This window comes from Ranitomeya imitator, chromosome 3 (genome assembly GCF_032444005.1).
Source record: "Ranitomeya imitator isolate aRanImi1 chromosome 3, aRanImi1.pri, whole genome shotgun sequence".
Lineage (NCBI taxonomy): Eukaryota > Metazoa > Chordata > Amphibia > Anura > Dendrobatidae > Ranitomeya > Ranitomeya imitator.
In genome coordinates this window covers 289,183,113-289,201,660 of record NC_091284.1, presented here as the reverse complement: position 1 = coordinate 289,201,660, position 18,548 = coordinate 289,183,113, and the positions used below count along the sequence as shown (strand labels likewise).

At 43.7% G+C, this 18,548-nt stretch overlaps 1 protein-coding gene across 1 annotated transcript in view; it reads right to left on the bottom strand.

Annotated features, from left to right (window-relative positions):
• PRELP (proline and arginine rich end leucine rich repeat protein) overlaps nucleotides 1-15,280 on the bottom strand; it is a 590,571-nt gene extending 575,291 nt beyond the window's left edge. The window contains exon 1 of the mRNA XM_069756515.1: nucleotides 15,110-15,280. The gene's annotated coding sequence lies outside the window, so the exon portion shown is untranslated. The remainder of the gene's footprint in view (nucleotides 1-15,109) is intronic.
• Nucleotides 15,281-18,548: the final 3,268 nt, after the last annotated feature.

Sequence of the window (18,548 nt, the reverse complement as noted above, 5' to 3'; positions counted from 1 at the left end):
GTCTGGCACTGCAGGATCTGAGTCCATGGTGGCGTAGTGTGTTACTTATGGTAGGCCTTGTTACATTGGTCCCAGCTCTCTGCAGTTCATTCACTAGGTCCCCCCGCGTGGTTCTGGGATTTTTGCTCACCGTTCTTGTGATCATTCTGACCCCACGGGGTGGGATTTTGCGTGGAGCCCCAGATCGAGGGAGATTATCAGTGGTCTTGTATGTCTTCCATTTTCTAATTATTGCTCCCACTGTTGATTTCTTCACTCCAAGCTGGTTGGCTATTGCAGATTCAGTCTTCCCAGCCTGGTGCATGGCTACAATTTTGTTTCTGGTGTTCTTTGACAGCTCTTTGGTCTTCACCATAGTGGAGTTTGGAGTCAGACTGTTTGAGGGTGTGCACAGGTGTCTTTTTATACTGATAACACGTTTAAACAGGTGCCATTACTACAGGTAATGAGTGGAGGAAAGAGGAGACTCTTGAAGAAGAAGTTACAGGTCTGTGAGAGCCAGAAATCTTGATTGTTTGTTTCTGACCAAATACTTATTTTCCACCATAATATGCAAATAAAATGTTAAAAAAACAGACAATGTGATTTTCTGGATTTTTTTTTCTCAGTTTGTCTCCCATAGTTGAGGTCTACCTATGATGTAAATTACAGACGCCTCTCATCTTTTTAAGTGGTGGAACTTGCACTATTGCTGACTGACTAAATACTTTTTTGCCCCACTGTATATCCACCTTGGATCTGACAAAGGGGTATTGGCAGATCCCCATGGCGCAGGAAGCCAAGGAGAAGACAGCCTTTTCGACACCTGATGGATGTTTCCAGTATGCCCGGATGCCGTTTGGCCTACAGGGAGCTCCGGCGACCTTCCAGAGGGCTATGGATAGAGTTCTTGCACCCCATAAGGCCTACGCTGCTGCGTACCTAGATGATATTGTCATCTTTACCCCGGACTGGGAGAGTCATCTGGAGAAAGTCCAAGCGGTGTTGGATGCTATAAGAGAGGCCGGATTTACTATAAACCCAAAGAAGTGTGCCTTGGGTAAAGAAGAAGCTAAGTACCTTGGATACATAGTGGGTCACGGAGAAATAAAACCCCAAATCAGTAAAGTGGAGGCAATTCAAACGTGGCCAAAACCAGTTTCCAAGAAGCAAGTTAAAGCCTTCCTGGGAATCGTGGGATATTACAGGAGGTTCATCCCAAACTTCGCCACGATGGCTGCGCCTCTGACTGACCTGCTAAAAGGGACAAAACCAGTAATGGTTAAGTGGTCCGAAGAAACAGAGTCCGCCTTCCAAGAAATGAAAAACGCTTTGTGTAAGCAACCCGTTCTGATGGCCCCAAACTTCAAGAAAGAGTTTATTCTTCAGACAGATGCCTCAGATGTTGGGGTGGGAGCAGTCCTTTCCCAAGAACTACATGGGGAGGAGCATCCTGTTCTCTATCTGAGTAGGAAGCTGTCCTCATCTGAAAAGAACTACTCAGTCGTTGAGAAGGAGTGCTTGGCCATAAAATGGGCAGTCGACACATTACGGTACTATCTGCTGGGACGTAAATTTAGACTGGTATCTGACCATGCCCCACTTAGGTGGATGAGGGAAACGAAAGGGAGAAATGCCAGAGTCACCCGTTGGTTCTTAGCCCTGCAGGACTTCAGTTTCCATGTGGAACATAGGGCCGGAAAGCTGCACGGTAATGCGGATGCCCTATCAAGAATCCCTTGTTTAGTGGGAGAAAGTGCCAAGCCCCACGGCTTTAGGCAGAGGGGGGAGGTATGTAGCATGGCTAAAGGGTGTGTAGTCGATGGGAGGTATGTGCCACATAAGTGCCTTGTTGCTGTAATGTAGCCCGGAATATTGCGTTGTTTTATATAACCATATGTTTGTGTTTCAGGACCTGTGGTGATGTCAGACCACATGGCTAATCATGTGATAGATTACTGGGTGTGGTTAGTCCTATATAAGACTGGCTAATCCTTTACACAGGAGATATGTGTGGAGGTGAAACCCTCCTGAGTGTGTTCGGCTTCAGGACTGAGCCGGATGAACTGGACACTTGTTTTCCTTTGCCTGAACCAAAGGCTATTTTGCTTTCTGTTGTTTTGCCACATGGTTTATGAAGCAATAAACCCAGTGAACTTTAAAGGAACACGTCTCCTGAGTGTCAGCCGTCGCAGCTGAGTGAGTGAAATCGCTACATTTCCTTCCGAACTGGAGCAGTTTCTCAGCACTGTGTCCTTACTAGACCCGTCCTAAAAGATATCACATGACCTCTGCAGTCAGGATTTCTTCCTCTCAGACAAAACTGTAGAGGTTGCAGCTGATCAGAAACTGCTGATTGGCTGCAGTGGTCTTATGATATTTTTCTTGTCAGGTGATTGGTGAGCAATTAATAAGTGGTTGTCCAGTAGTGTAGAACCCAAATAAAGTGGTGTATTTCATCATTATGGGTAAACATGAACTCTGAGTTACTTTATAAAGTTATAATCCTCTTTATGACCTACTAGATGGTGGCCCGATTCTAACGCATCGGGTATTCTAGAATATGCATGTCCACGTAGTATATTGCACAGCCCATGTAGTATATTGCCCAGCCACGTAGTATATTGCCCAGCCACCAACCACGTAGTATATTGCCAAGCCACGTAGTATATTGCCCAGTCACATAGTATATTGCCCAGCCACGAAGAATATTGCCCAGCCACGTAGTATATTGCCCAGCCACGTAGTACATTGCCCAGCCATGTAGTACATTGCCCAATTACGTAGTATATTGCCCAGTGACGTAGTATACAGCACAGAGCCACGTAGTATATTGGCCAGTCACGTATGTCAAAGGTTAAATAATAAAAAATAAACATATACTCACCTTCCGAGGGAGCCCTTGTAGTCATGTCGCCTGTGTCTGGTGCACTCGGCAGCTTCTGGTCCCAGGGTTGGTAGCGCAGGACCCGTGATGACGTCGCGGTCACATGACCGTGACGTCATGGCAGGTCCTTCTCGCGCAGTCGCAGAGGACCTGTGGTGAGGTCGCGGTCACATGACCGTGATGTCATGGCAGTTCCTTGTCGCATACCATCCTTGCCTCCGGAACCTGCTGCTTGCATGGAGCGGTTACCGTAGTGTCGCGAGGAGCGGGAAAGGCGGCGGAAGGTGAGTATATAATGATTTTTTATTTTTTTAATTATTTTTAACATTAGATCCTTTTACTATTGATGCTGTATAGGCAGCATCAATAGTAAAAACTTGGTCACACAGGGCTAATAGCGGCGGTAACGGAGTGAGTTACCCGCGGCATAACGCGGTCCGTTACCGCTGGCATTAACCCTGTGTGAGCGGTGACTGCGGGGAGAATGGAGTGGGCGTCGGGCACTGACTGCAGGGGAGTAGGGAGAGACTAATCGGACTGTGGCCGTCGCTGATTGGTCGCGGCAGCCATGAAAGGCAGCTGGTGAGACCAATCAGCGTCTTGGATTCCATGACAAACAGAGGCCGCGACCAATGAATATCTGGGACAGACAGAAGGACAGAAAGACGGAAGTGACCCTTAGACAATTATATAGTAGATTTGTGGCCCCTCCTGCTGTCTACAGGGATCTTGACCTAAGATTTAGCTTTCTTTCCATGGAATGTCTTTATCTGACTCTCATGAGTAGTGTTATTCTCAGCCAAATCACACAAACATTTCCAGACTCAGTAAAAACTAATGGAAAGTAACTGAGCAAGTATTACAGTCATAAGACTTAAAAAGAGATTTAAAAGAAAAAGCGGAAGGGAAACCTATTACATTACATTTTTTTTTATTTGAAATGGGGAATGCAATATTTAAAGAGGGGTTGTCCAAGAAGTGGGAAACCCCCTTACTTGACTTTGCAACAACATTTCGTTATTCTTTTTGCTTATTACTTATATTGTTGCCAGGTTGCAGCTTCTATTGTTACACAGCTCTGCATTTACAGGTCAACTGTCATCACTGGAAATATTTCACAAGGTTGTTATCAGACAAATCCATAGTTTTGTGGAAGTTCTGTTACAAAGAGTGAACATGCTGAAATTCGCGTTGCAATTTCTATATGCTGCATGTACAATTTAAGCAGTGTAATTACATGAATTGCATGGTTAGTCTTCAAAGATGGAGAAACACTCTAGACAAACACATCAAAACCATAATTAAAGATAACCTGTAAGCAGGGTTGTGCACAGTAACCTACAGACAATCTCAGGTTGGTGCCATTATACTGATTAAAATGATACCTTGGTTGATTAAATCCATTTTGTGGTTGTTGTTTAATCTTTTTTTGTAGTTTTCAATTAATGAGATTCTCATGCTTCGGGGCGGCCTGTGGACCTGGCTCCTCTGTTACATACAGAATATAATATGTTTTGAAAACAAAAATCACATTCATCAGGCAAGCGTCGGCGCCTGCGCTGTAGCATGATCACATGTATAGTGTCCATTTAATGATTTTATTTGGTAATATAAATTTGTTAAAAAAAAATTCTGCGCCTGTGCAGTAGCATGTATCGCAATCTAACGCGTTCCAAATTATTATTTTTTTAAAAGGAATTTATATGACTAAATTAAATCAAAATAAATATATAATAGATCAGATCATGCTACAGGCACCGGCGCCTGCATGATGAATGTCATTTCAATTTTTTTGCAAAACAATAAGATATACAGTATGTAAAATAGGGGCAGGTCACTGAGGGATCAGTGTTATGAAAGGCAATTCAGTACTACAATGGACATAGCGGTCAGAGCACATACAGTGATCTGACAATAACCCAAAATCATAGAACGAGCTCTGAGACGTGGGAACTCTGCAGACCGCAATCCCTAATCCTCTCCAAACAACACTAGAGGCAGCCGTGGATTGCGCCTAACTCTGCCTAGGCAACTCGGCACAGCCTGAGAAACTAACTAGCCTGAAGATAGAAAATAAGCCTACCTTGCCTCAGAGAAATACCCCAAAGGAAAAGGCAGCCCCCCACATATAATGACTGTGAGTTAAGATGAAAAGACAAACGTAGAGATGAAATAGATTCAGCAAAGTGAGGCCCGACTTTCTTAACAGATCGAGGATAGAAAAGGTAACTTTGCGGTCTACACAAAACCCTAAAGAAAACCACGCAAAGGGGGCAAAAAAGACCCTCCGTACCGAACTAACGGCACGGAGGTACACCCTTTGCGTCCCAGAGCTTCCAGCAAAAAATTAGACAAGCTGGACAGAAAAAATAGCAAACAAATAGCAAAGAAGAACTTAGCTATGCAGAGCAGCAGGCCACAGGAATGATCCAGGGAAAAGCAAGTCCAACACTGGAACATTGACAGGAAGCCAGGATCAAAGCATTAGGTGGAGTTAAGTAGAGAAGCACCTAACGACCTCACCAGATCACCTGAGGGAGGAAACTCAGAAGCCGCAGTACCACTTCCCTCCACCAACAGAAGCTCACAGAGAGAATCAGCCGAAGTACCACTTGTGACCACAGGAGGGAGCTCTGCCACAGAATTCACAACAGATCAGTGATCTGTCATAAGCCATAAGGATGAATATTTAAGCAGATCATCATATGAAGCCCCCCCTTCACAAGCTTCCCCGAACAAGATAATGTAATTAACGGATTTCATCACTCAGGTATCATGTTAATCAGTATAACGGCGCCAACCTGACAGTGTCTGTAGGTTACTGAGCACAATCCTGCTGATAAGTTTGCTTTAAAGTAGATCTGTTTGGTCTGCTTTTGTTCTCCACCTTAGGGCAGAATCGAGAATTTCTATGATTCGATTTAGTTCATGGAGAAAGCCTGTGAGTACCGCTGGTTTCACACAGTAATTGGTGGCTTCTCCAACTTGCAAGCTCATACAGGAAAAATCACAGCATATGGGTGGTGGAAGAAAAGACATAGAAGCTTTAAATGTTAATATTATTTTAATTTACACAATAGCACAATGATCATAAATGACACAAAATTTTGTATCTGAGTAAAAAATTCCCAGCATAACCTTGGATCCTGGAACCGTACTGTGCTGGGTGTGCATCATGAGACAGTCCTTTCATGTAAAACTTTCCTTGATGCAAACATTTCCTGAGAATTTATTATACTGTCTTAAGTTTTAGGAGGAATTGCAGTTTTACATTTATGATGCCAATGTAAGCATGGAAAGATGATCTTAAAGAAGCACGTATGCTCAACTTTGCATTAACTAAACCCATATAAATGTATTTGTTGGGTACTGTAGTGTAGTAGTAATATATTAAATGAACTCCGGTTCACACGGGAGTTTCCGGTACCGGAGATGTCCGTGTGTGTAATACTTGTGGCACACGTGTGGCAACCGTGTGCTGCCTACATCAGTACCACTTACACCAGTGCCAGGGAAGCAGTGGTACAGTTAGCGCTGTTCTCTGATGCCGGATGCTGCAGACGGATCTCATCATTTTATCCTGCTCTGCCGATGATCAGCGTGAGTAGGGGAGAATGATGAGCATTATATTCAAGTGATAACAGTGAGAGTAAGTGGCAGCTGATGGGACTATTACTCCCAACAGCCTACACCTGCTGCTGATAACAGTGAGAGCAGGAAGCAGCTGATGGGAGTATTCATCAGCTGGCTCCTGCACTATAGATAAAGAATAAATGAAAAATGATATGATAATAATAAATGAAAAAAACAACATGGGTTCCCCTGTATTTTTGATAGCCAGCCAGGTAAAACTGACAGCTGGGGTTGCAACCCTCAGTTGTCAGTGTTAGCAAGGCTAGTTAAGAATAGAGGGGTCTCCATATTGTTTTTTTTTATATTTTAAAAAATAGTGTAAATATTTAAATGAATAATATATAAAAACGGTGTGAGGTCCCCCCATTTTTGACATCAAGCTAGAATTTCTCACGATGGTCTGCGGTGAACTTGGAGTGCCCGGTAGGACCGTGGGGTACTCGGTACCGGGCTGGTTCTGTTCTTAATGGGGTGGTCATGGTGGTAGTGACCTGGTTTGTGGCCCTAGGCATCCAGGAAAAGGGGAATTAACGGAAATGGGAATAAAGTCTAATGTAGTTTGTTTGTGATGCCACCTGTGGTATTCGGCAAGGGGTGGCCGATGCTGCTTAATTGGGTCCTCTGGGGCCGATGGTTTGGCAGCTTAGATGGTATAGCTCCCCACAGGTAGAGCTTGGCCCCCCAGGGCTCCTGGTGTAGTTGGTAAGAGGGATGATTGGCGGTGGTGGTGCAGGACTGAGGGTGCAAGAATTAATTGCAGGACACAGGGATAGCAGTTTCCTTTACCATTACTGGTAGAATTCAGGTACAGTCCAGGATACAGGTAACAGGTGATGGTGGGGTCCGGGCAGCCTGAAAACAGCTTGGGATCCACTTAGCCAGGTGGGTTCGGAAGCCTTCGCTCTGCTCTGTATATCCGACCCTTGCAGCCTAAAGCCCTGCATGAGTCTTCTCAGTGTCTGTATTCTCAATCTGTATGGCTGAAAGCTTGAACCTTTCATGGTCACTGTCCTTTCTCCGGCAGTCCCAAGCTCCTCACTTTCTGTGGTACCTGCAGGTGCTGGATGTGACAGGAGACTTGCAATCTCCTGCCCTCTGGGTTCAATGGCTGGGTCTGCAATTCTCACACCACCACGGACCCCGGTGTCCGGTCTCTTGGCTCTTTCCTCTCAGGTGAGCCCACTTGCAGCTCCAGATCCCAGACTCCTCTCCTTTGCCTCTTCTCCCCTCTTTGCCAACGGACACACGGTCTGTGGAAACACTTACGTGCACTGACCCATTCACTTGAATGGGTCTATGTACTGTACTGTATGTAAGTGTATCTGGTACGTATGAAAATTTTCACCACACATACCGGATACGCTGATGTCTGAAAGAGGTCTCATAATGTAAGACTATGTATGGTGCATCGTTCTGGCACTCTATAGGCTTACATTGTAAAAGTGACTTCTGGTTCACACACAATCCCTGGGGTGATCCGGCAAGTCGTAAAAAAAACCTCATGTGAACCAGAAGAGGCCCAGAATGGCACTAGAAACCAGGGAAGAAGGTGATCAGTGAGTATATTAATGCACTTACACCACATTTACACAGGCTTAGGCAATATAATGCATTGAGTGAGTGCCTCTAACTGGTTTTGCAAAGATTGCAGTATTGTTAAAGGGAACCTGTCACCTGGATTTGGCGGGACAGGTTTGTGGTCATATTGGCGGGGTCTTCGGGTGTTTGATTCACCCTTTCCTTACCTGCTGGCTGCATGCTGGCCGCAATATTGGGTTGAAGTTCATGCTGTGTTCTCCATAGTACACGCCTGCGCAAGGCAAGATTGCCCGTCCTCTGTCCTCATACGCAGTCTAGCTGACTGCGTCTGTGCGGCCGCCCTGCCTGTGAATCCCAGCCTCGCAGTGTCTTCTGATTTATTCACACTGCGGGGCTGGGATTAACAGGCAGGGCGGCCGCACAGGCGCAGTCAGCTAGACTGCATATGAGGACAGAGGAAGGGCAGCGCTCACTGCGCCTGCCCAAGGCATGACAAAAGAGCTCAGGCGCCGGCTGATTTCAAAATAGCGCTGAGGCGGTGCCCGGCGCCAAGAAGACTTGAGTGACGGCTGTGTGGCGTCTACAGCAGGGGGGAAAGGCCTGCCTCCAGGACTGAAGACAGGTAATTCGGACAAATTACAAAACGGATTATTTCTGCATTTACAGCATCAATAACTAAAAGAGCCACCTTGTCAGAATGCAGCATTACTGCTGCACAAGGTGGCTCTTTTAGTTTCAAACGCTGGGGGGGTGACATGTTCCCTTTAACCCCTTTCTGACATCAGACGTACTATCCTGTCGAGGTGGGGTGGGCCCCTATGACCACCGACGGGATAGTACGTCATATGCGATCGGCAGTGCTCACGGGGGGAGCGCCGCCGATCGCGGCCGGGTGTCAGCTGCTTATCGCAGCTGACATCCGGCACTATGTGCCAGGAGTGGTCACGGACCGCCCCCGGCACATTAACCCCCGGCACACCACGATCAAACATGATCGCGATGTGTCGGCGGTGCAGGGAAGCATCGCGCAGGGAGGGGGCTCCCTGCGGGCTTCCCTGAGCCCCCCGCAGCAACGCGATGTGATCGCATTGCTGCGAGGGTCTTACCTCCCTCCCTGCCTGCTCCAGACCCGGATCCAAGATCCGGGTTCTGCAGGGAGGGAGGTGGCTTCACAGAGCCTGCTCAGAGCAGGCACTGTGAAGCCTGCAGCGCTGCAAGTCATATCAGTGATCTGACAGAGTGCTATGCAAACTGTCAGATCATTGATCTGTGATGTCCCCCCCAAATGTGTAAAAAAAAAAAATATTCCTAAATAATGAAAAAAAAAAAATATTATTCCCATAAATACATTTCTTCATCTAAATAATAAAAAAAAAACAATAAAAGTACACATATTTAGTATCGCCGCGTCCGTAACGACCCGACCTATAAAACTGAACCACTAGTTAACCCCTTCAGTAAACACCGTAAGGAAAAAAAAAAAAAAAACAGGCAAAAAACAACGCTTTATTATCATACTGCCGAACTAAAAGTGGAATAACACGCGATCAAAAAGACAGATATAAATAACCATAGCACGGCTGAAAGCGTCATCTTGTCCCGCAAAAAATGAGCTGCCACACAGCATCATCAGCAAAAAAATAAAAAAGTTATAGTCCTCAGAATAAAGCGATACAAAAATAATTATTTTTTCTGTAAAAGTTTTTATCGTATAAAAGCGCCAAAACATAAAAAAATTACATAAATGAGGTGTCGATGTAATCTTACTGACCTGAAGAATAAAACTGCTTTATCAATTTTACCAAACGCGGAACGGTATAAACGCCTCCTCCAAAAGAAATTCATGAATAGCTGGTTTTTGGTCATTCTTCCTCACAAAAATCGGAATAAAAAGCGATCAAAAAATGGCACGTGCCCGAAAATGTTACCAGTAAAAACGTCAACTCGTCCCGCAAAAAACAAGACCTCACATGACTCTGTGGACCAAAATATGGAAAAATTATAGCTCTCAAAATGTGGTAATGCAAAAAATATTTTTTGCAATAAAAAGCGTCTTTCAGTGTGTGACGGCTGCCAATCATAAAAATCCGCTAAAAAACTCGCTATAAAAGTAAATCAAACCCCCCTTCATCACCCCCTTAGTTAGGGAAAAATTAAAAAAATGTATTTATTTCCATTTTCCCATTAGGGCTAGGGTTAGGGCTAGGGTTAGGGCTAGGGCTAGGGTTAGGGTTAGGGCTAGGGTTAGGGCTAGGGCTAGGGTTAGGGTTAGGGCTAGGGCTAGGGTTGGGCTAGGGTTAGGGCTAGGGTTAGGGCTAGGGCTAGGGTTAGGATTAGGGCTAGGGTTAGGGCTAGGGTTAGGGTTAGGTTGGGGCTACAGTTAGGGTTGGGGCTAAAGTTAGGGTTAGGGTTTAGATTACATTTACAGTTGGGAATAGGGTTGGGATTAGGGTTAGGGGTGTGTCAGGTTTAGAGGTGTGGTTAGGGTTACCGTTGGAATTAGGGTTAGGGGTGTGTTTGGATTAGGGTTTCAGTTATAATTGGGGGGTTTCCACTGTTTAGGCACATCAGGGGCTCTCCAAACACGACATGGCGTCCGATCTCAATTCCAGCCAATTCTGCGTTGAAAAAGTAAAACAGTGCTCCTTCCCTTCCGAGCTCTCCCGTGTGCCCAAACAGGGGTTTACCCCAACATATGGGGTATCAGTGTACTCAGGACAAATAGGACAACAAATTTGGGGTCCAACTTTTCCTGTTACCCTTGGGAAAATACAAAACTGGGGGTTAAAAAATAATTTTTGTGGGAAAAAATTTTTGTTTTATTTTTATGGCTCTGCATTATAAACTTCTGTGAAGCCCTTGGTGGGTCAAAGCGCTCACCACACATCTAGATAAGTTCCTTAGGGGGTCTACTTTCCAAAATGGTGTCACTTGTGGGGGGTTTCTACTGTTTAGGTACATTAGGGGCTCTGCAAACGCAATGTGACACCTGCAGACCATTCCATCTAAGTCTGCATTCCAAATGGCGCTCCTTCCCTTCCGAGCCCTCCCATGCGCCCAAACAGTGGTTCCCCCCCACTTATGGGGTATCAGCGCACTCAGGACAAATTGGGCAACAAATTCTGGGGTCCAATTTCTCCTTTTACCCTTGGGAAAATACAAAACTGGGGGCTAAAAAAATAATTTTTGTGGGAAAAAATTTTTGTTTTATTTTTACGGCTCTGCATTATAAATTTCTGTGAAGCCCTTGGTGGGTCAAAGTGCTCAAAACACATCTAGATAAGTTCCTTAGGGGGTCTACTTTCCAAAATGGTGTCACTTGTGGGGGGTTTCAATGTTTAGGCACATCAGTGGCTCTCCAAACGCAACATGGCGTCCCATCTCAATTCCTGTCAATTTTGCATTGAAAAGTCAAACGGCGCTCCTTCCCTTCCGAGCTCTCCCATGCGCCCAAACAGTGGTTTACCCCCACATATGGGGTATCAGAGTACTCAGGACAAATTGTACAACAACTTTTGGGGTCCATTTTTTCCTGTTACCCTTGGTAAAATAAAACAAATTGGAGCTGAAGTACATTTTTTGTGAAAAAAAGTTAAATGTTCATTTTTATTTAAACATTCCAAAAATTCCTGTGAAGCACCAGAAGGGTTAATAAACTTCTTGAATATGGTTTTGAGCACCATGAGGGGTGCAGTTTTTAGAATGGTGTCACACTTGGGTATTTTCTAGCATATAGACCCCCTGAAAATGACTTCAAATGAGATGTGGTCCCTAAAAAAAAATGGTGTTGTAAAAATGAGAAATTGCTGGTCAACTTTTAACCCTTATAACTCCCTAACAAAAAAAATTTTGGTTCCAAAATTGTGCTGATGTAAAGTAGACATGTGGGAAATGTTACTTATTAAGTATTTTGTGTGACATAGCTCTGTGATTTAATTGCATAGAAATTCAAAGTTGGAAAATTGCGAAATTTTCATAATTCGCGCCAAATTTCCGTTTTTTTCACAAATAAACGCAGGGAATATCAAAGAAATGTTACCACTGTCATGAAGTACAATATGTCACAAGAAAACAATGTCAGAATCACTGGATTCTTGAAGCATTCCAGAGTTATAACCTCATAAAGGGACAGTGGTCAGAACTGTAAAAATTGGCCTGGTCATTAACGTGCAAACCACCCTTGGGGGTAAAGGGGTTAATGAGATTTTAAGAAGTGTGTGCAATTTTGAAGTCCATAGCAAGTCAATTCATGCTGCAGATGTCTCCATGGACTTGACCCTTTGCAATGCAAAGAGTAAAAAGTGCACCATTTTCGCAAAATTCACAGCAGCATTTACGACTTTTCATTTACCAGCATTTCTATAGTGGGAAGCATGCAGCAGAAACATCCCATGTACACATACCCCAAAATGGGCAGTACATTACAAATAAAAATTATTTATTATGCTACATAGGATTTGCCCTCTGGGTCAGACTTGTTCAGGTGGTGCGGCTAGTGCAGTTCACGTGTGTTTTTGATAAGGGTATGTTCACACAGTGCTCTTTTGTAATATTTTATTTTTCCTCATGAAAAACGTTGGCAAAGAAACTGCTGCATACAGTATATACACTATTGCTTTTTTAAGCATTCAATTGAATGGGTACAAAACTATAGCAAAAATGCTACAAGACTGTACATACTACTGCTTAAAAAAAACACACTGCAGCTCAAAAACGCAAGAAAAAACCCGAAACATATGAATGAGATTTTAGAAATCTCATTTACTTTACTGATATTGAAAAATGCAACATTTTTTCCAAACAGAAAGAAAATGCAGTGAAAATGCTACATGTGAAGAAGCCCTGTCAGTACTAAGGGTTTCGAAGTTGAATTGCAAAGTACCATCTGCTTTACTATTATGTTTCTGGAACCAGTAACCTGTCATTATACAGTACTTCTCTGTAGGGGAGGGATTAATGTAAACCGTAAATTGACCTGCGGTGCGTGTTTCACATCCGCAGCATGTCAATATCTCTTGAGGGTACTCTACATTTTCTGTACACATTTTTCCCATAGACTTGCATCAGATGGGGAAAATCGCGCATGTGTTTTTAGTGCTTTTCTGCGATGTAAGTTCGTCACAAATGCATGTAATCCGCACATAGCTGCATCAATAAAGTGTTGTCAGAGCCAAACATCAGGAAGTGTCAAAAGCAAATCAGCTTTATTTAAATCATGACATACTAACAAGAGACAGACAAAAAGGCAATAAAACCGCATGTAAAAAAAAAAGTACCCAAAAACGCAAGGAAAATTACCTAATTTACAGAAAATCCTGCCACATTAAAAACTCACCAAAAACTCATGGTGGAAATGTAGCCCAAGCATTAATAATCCACTAACCGTGCATACAGTCTGCTTATAGGTTCATTATTCCTATCATTTCCCATTAATATTCTGCTGTATCCGGCTGGAGTTATTAGAGGGAACGTATGCTAATTATTAGTGGTAGGGATGATGGCTTCTATATGTAGAGCAGGTGGTAGTAGATAAATGGGTATTGTACAGCAGACTCCCACATCTTTCCTATTAGTAATTGACCTAATAGAGCTAATAAGAAGAGCATTCTGAAATACTACGTCTACTATTAACTATTAACAGATCTCCTTACTAACACCTTTAGATTTTCCTTCCTCAAGCTTAGGATGTCTGGAAGGATAGTCAGGAAACTGTCTGGGGCAGCCTAGGTGTTATGTCCAGAAACACACAGCTAACATGACTGGCTCCTCTCAGCACACTGCAGTGTCTCTCTAACATGACTGGCTCCTCTCAGCACACTGCAGTGTCTCTCTAACATGACTGGCTCCTCTCAGCACACTGCAGTGTCTCTTTAACATGACTGGCTCCTCTCAGCACACTGCAGTGTCTCTCTAACATGACTGGCTCCTCTCAGCACACTGCAGTGTCTCTCTAACATGACTGGCTCCTCTCAGCACACTGCAGTGTCTCTCTAACATGACAGTGCTGCCTGGCTCCTCTCAGCACACTGCAGTGTCTCTTTAACATGACTGGCTCCTCTCAGCACACTGCAGTGTCTCTCTAACATGACAGTGCTGCCTGGCTCCTCTCAGCACACTGCAGTGTCTCTCTAACATGACTGGCTCCTCTCAGCACACTGCAGTGTCTCTCTAACATGACTGGCTCCTCTCAGCACACTGCAGTGTCTCTTTAACATGACTGGCTCCTCTCAGCACACTGCAGTGTCTCTCTAACATGACAGCGCTGCCTGGCTCCTCTCAGCACACTGCAGTGTCTCTCTAACATGACTGGCTCCTCTCAGCACACTGCAGTGTCTCTCTAACATGACTGGCTCCTCTCAGCACACTGCAGTGTCTCTCTAACATGACTGGCTCCTCTCAGCACACTGCAGTGTCTCTCTAACATGACTGGCTCCTCTCAGCACACTGCAGTGTCTCTTTAACATGACTGGCTCCTCTCAGCACACTGCAGTGTCTCTCTAACATGACTGGCTCCTCTCAGCACACTGCAGTGTCTCTCTAACATGACTGGCTCCTCTCAGCACACTGCAGTGTCTCTCTAACATGACTGGCTCCTCTCAGCACACTGCAGTGTCTCTCTAACATGACTGGCTCCTCTCAGCACACTGCAGTGTCTCTCTAACATGACTGGCTCCTCTCAGCACACTGCAGTGTCTCTCTAACATGACTGGCTCCTCTCAGCACACTGCAGTGTCTCTTTAACATGACTGGCTCCTCTCAGCACACTGCAGTGTCTCTCTAACATGACTGGCTCCTCTCAGCACACTGCAGTGTCTCTCTAACATGACTGGCTCCTCTCAGCACACTGCAGTGTCTCTCTAACATGACTGGCTCCTCTCAGCACACTGCAGTGTCTCTCTAACATGACTGGCTCCTCTCAGCACACTGCAGTGTCTCTCTAACATGACTGGCTCCTCTCAGCACACTGCAGTGTCTCTCTAACATGCAGCATTTTCATTGCACGGCTGATCATAATATCTGATGTTCCACATTTTTCCTGATGTGAAATCACACAATACACCTTCTTCTTACCTGTGAGGGAGCCTGTCACAGCTGCTGCCGGCTTGATGCAGGTGGGTTTTATTCCCCAAAAATATTTGGATCTCCTTTTCTCTCTTGTTCAGTTGCTCTCTCTCTCTCTTACTTTCTTTACTTCTCTATCTCAGTTTTGAGCCCAGATCCCAGTGAGCAGATCTCACTAAATGAGGGTAAATGAGGGATAATGATAGAATCAAGCACAGTGGGGGGGGGGGAGGGAGGGGGTTAAAGGGAGTACACTGAAGTCTTTATTTGGCAGCTAAAGCTGGCTGGACGTATTCCTGCTCCCTAGCATCTGCTTCTATGCACACCTTCCATGTCGTAATGTTCTGTTCTCATTACAGACAGCAAGAGAAACAAATAAAAGAGATGAAACATTAGCAAATATCTGGTTTAGCTCATAAACAATAGGAAAATAGCTTTTAATGTTTCAGGAAATGTTTTCAGACAGGGATAACGTAAAAAGCTTTTGGGCACGAATGCAAAATCTAAAACAAGTCCTTCAACTATCATGTGCCATGTGTAAAACCCCATGTTGTGTTCTTATGTGGCAGATGGTCCTTTGGACTCATTCAGTCATTAAGGCACTGGTGTGAATGCTAATCTGCACCCCTATAGCTATATACATTACTGCTTATGCTATGTCTCCATCTGCATACATGAACATAACATATGATTACGCTTATTTGCATGTTACATTATAAAAGGGACCGACATAAACCACTAACACACAAAAACAACAATGTAGCACAATTTTCAAGTTATAGCTGATTACAACACAAAATATGAAACTATATAAGATCTAATTCTTGTCAGATTGTTGACTATTAATTGTCTGCACCAAGGAATGTAATTGGTTAATGGATGAACCAGGGAAAAATACCAGTCATGAAGAATTTTATGCAAATGATAGTTGAAGGACTAATATTGACTTCACTGGCACAATGACATCATGCTTGAATACTTCCATCACTTGTATGCCATGACGTAACTGAATGTCGTGATGAGAAGTAACTTTAAGCAACATAATCAGAACAGAAGTCTGTCTGTAACTATCAGCTGAGCTCCAGCTGTCATAAGTGACCAGGGCATCTCAGGAAATTGACAGATGTAATGGGATCTCTCTTTCAAACCAGAGCAACTTCACCCATAGAGTGCTGCTGGGTTACAATGACCAGATGTTTATCAATGTCTACTGGGTCTGCATGCACAGAAGACACAGAAGTCATTGTAACATAATTTCTATGTTTAGGCCTGAAACGTCAATATACATCATGGGCAAATAAAATTAAATTACTTCATGAATATGAATTGGAGTGCTCCATTTTGTAATATATACAACCCCTGGCAAAAATTATGGAATCACCGGCCTTGGAGGATGTTCATTCAGTTGTTTAATTTTGTAGAAAAAAAGCAGATCACAGACACGGCACAAAATTAAAGTAATTTCAAATGGCAACTTTCTGGCTTTAAGAAACACTAAAAGAAATCAAGAACAAAAAATGTGGTAGTCAGTAATGGTTACTTTGTTTAACCAAGCATAGGGGACAAATGATTGGAATCACTCAATTCTGAGGAAAAAATTATGGAATCATGAATAACAAACAAACAAAAAAACACTCCAAAACATCACTAGTATTTTGTTGCACCACCTCTGGCTTTTATAACAGCTTGCAGTCTCTGAGGCATAGACTTAATGAGTGTCAAACAGTACTCTTCATCAATCTGGCTCCAACTTTCTCTGATTGCTGTTGCCAGATCAGCTTTGCAGGTCGGAGCCTTGTCATGGACCATTTTCTTCAACTTCCAACAAAGATTTTCAATTGGATTGAGATCCGGACTATTTGCAGGCCATGACATTGACCTTATGTGTCTTTTTTTAAGGAATGTTTTCACAGTTTTTGCTCTATGGCAGGGTGCATTATCATCTTGAAAAATGATTTCATCATCCCCAAACATCCATTCAATTGATTGGGTAAGAAAAGTGTCCAAAATATTAACATAAACTTGTGCATTTATTGAGGATGTAATGACAGCCATCTCCTCAGTGCCTTTACCTGACATGCAGCCCCATATCATCAATGACTGTGGAAATTTGCTTGTTCTCTTCAGGCAGTTATCTTTATAAATCTCATTGGAACGGCACCAAACAAAAGTTCCAGCATCATCACCTAGCCCAATGCAGCTTTGTGATTCATCACTGAATATGACTTTCATCCAGTCATCCACAGTCCACGATTGCTTTTCCTAAGCCCATTGTAACCTTGTTTTTTTCTGTTTAGGTGTTAATGATGGATTTCATTTAGCTTTTCTGTATGCAAATCCCTTTTAGTTTAGGCGGTTTCTTACAGTTTGGTCACAGATGTTGAATCCAGTATCCACCCATTCGTTCCTCATTTGTTTTGTTGTGCATTTCCTGTTTTGGAGACATATTGCTTTAAGTTTTCGGTCTTGGCGCTTTGAGGTCTTCCTTGGTCTACCAGTATGTTTGCCTTTAACAACCTTCACTTGTTGTTTGCATTTGGTCCAGATTATAGACACAGTTGACAGTGAACAACCAACATCTTTTGCAACATTGCGTGATGATTTACCCTCTTTTATGAGTTTGATAATCCTCTCCTTTGTTTCAATTGACATCTCTTGTGTTGGAACCATGATTCATGTCAGTCCACTTGGTGCAACAGCTCTTCAAGACGTGATAATCACTCCTTTTTAGATGCAGACTAATGAGCAGATCTAATTTGATCCAGGTGTTATTTTTGGGTTTGAAAATTTACCGAGTGATTCCATAATTTTTTCCTCAGAATTGAGTGATTCCATAATTTTTCCCCTATGCTTGGTTAAAAAAAGTAACCATTACTGACTACCACATTTTTTGTTCTTAATTTCTTTTAGTGTTTCTTAAAGCAAGAAAGTTGCCATTTGAAATTACTTTAGCTTTGTGCCATATCTGTGATCTGCTTTTTTTCTACAAAATTAAACAGCTTAATGAACATCCTCCAATGCCGGAGATTCCATAATTTTTGCCAGGGGTTGTAGTAGAAAAAAAAATTCCACTCTCCTCACCCACGTTAAAATGCCAGATGTTTGTCATGTAATAAAATCATGCCAAGAAGAATTAATTTAAAACATTTTCCACCTTTAACCCCTTTCTGACATCTGACATACTATCCCATCGAGGTAGGGTGGGCCCGTATGACCACCGACGGGATAGTACGTCATACACGATTGGCCGTGCTCACGGGGGGAGCGCGGCCGAGTGTCAGCTGCCTATCGCAGCTGACATCCGGCACATTAACCCCCTGCACACCGCAATCAAACATGATTGCGGTGTGCTGGCGGTACAGGGAAGCATCGCGCCGGGAGGGGGCTCCCTGCGTGCTTCCCTGAGACCCCGCAGCAACGCGATGTGATCACGTTGCTCCGAGGGTCA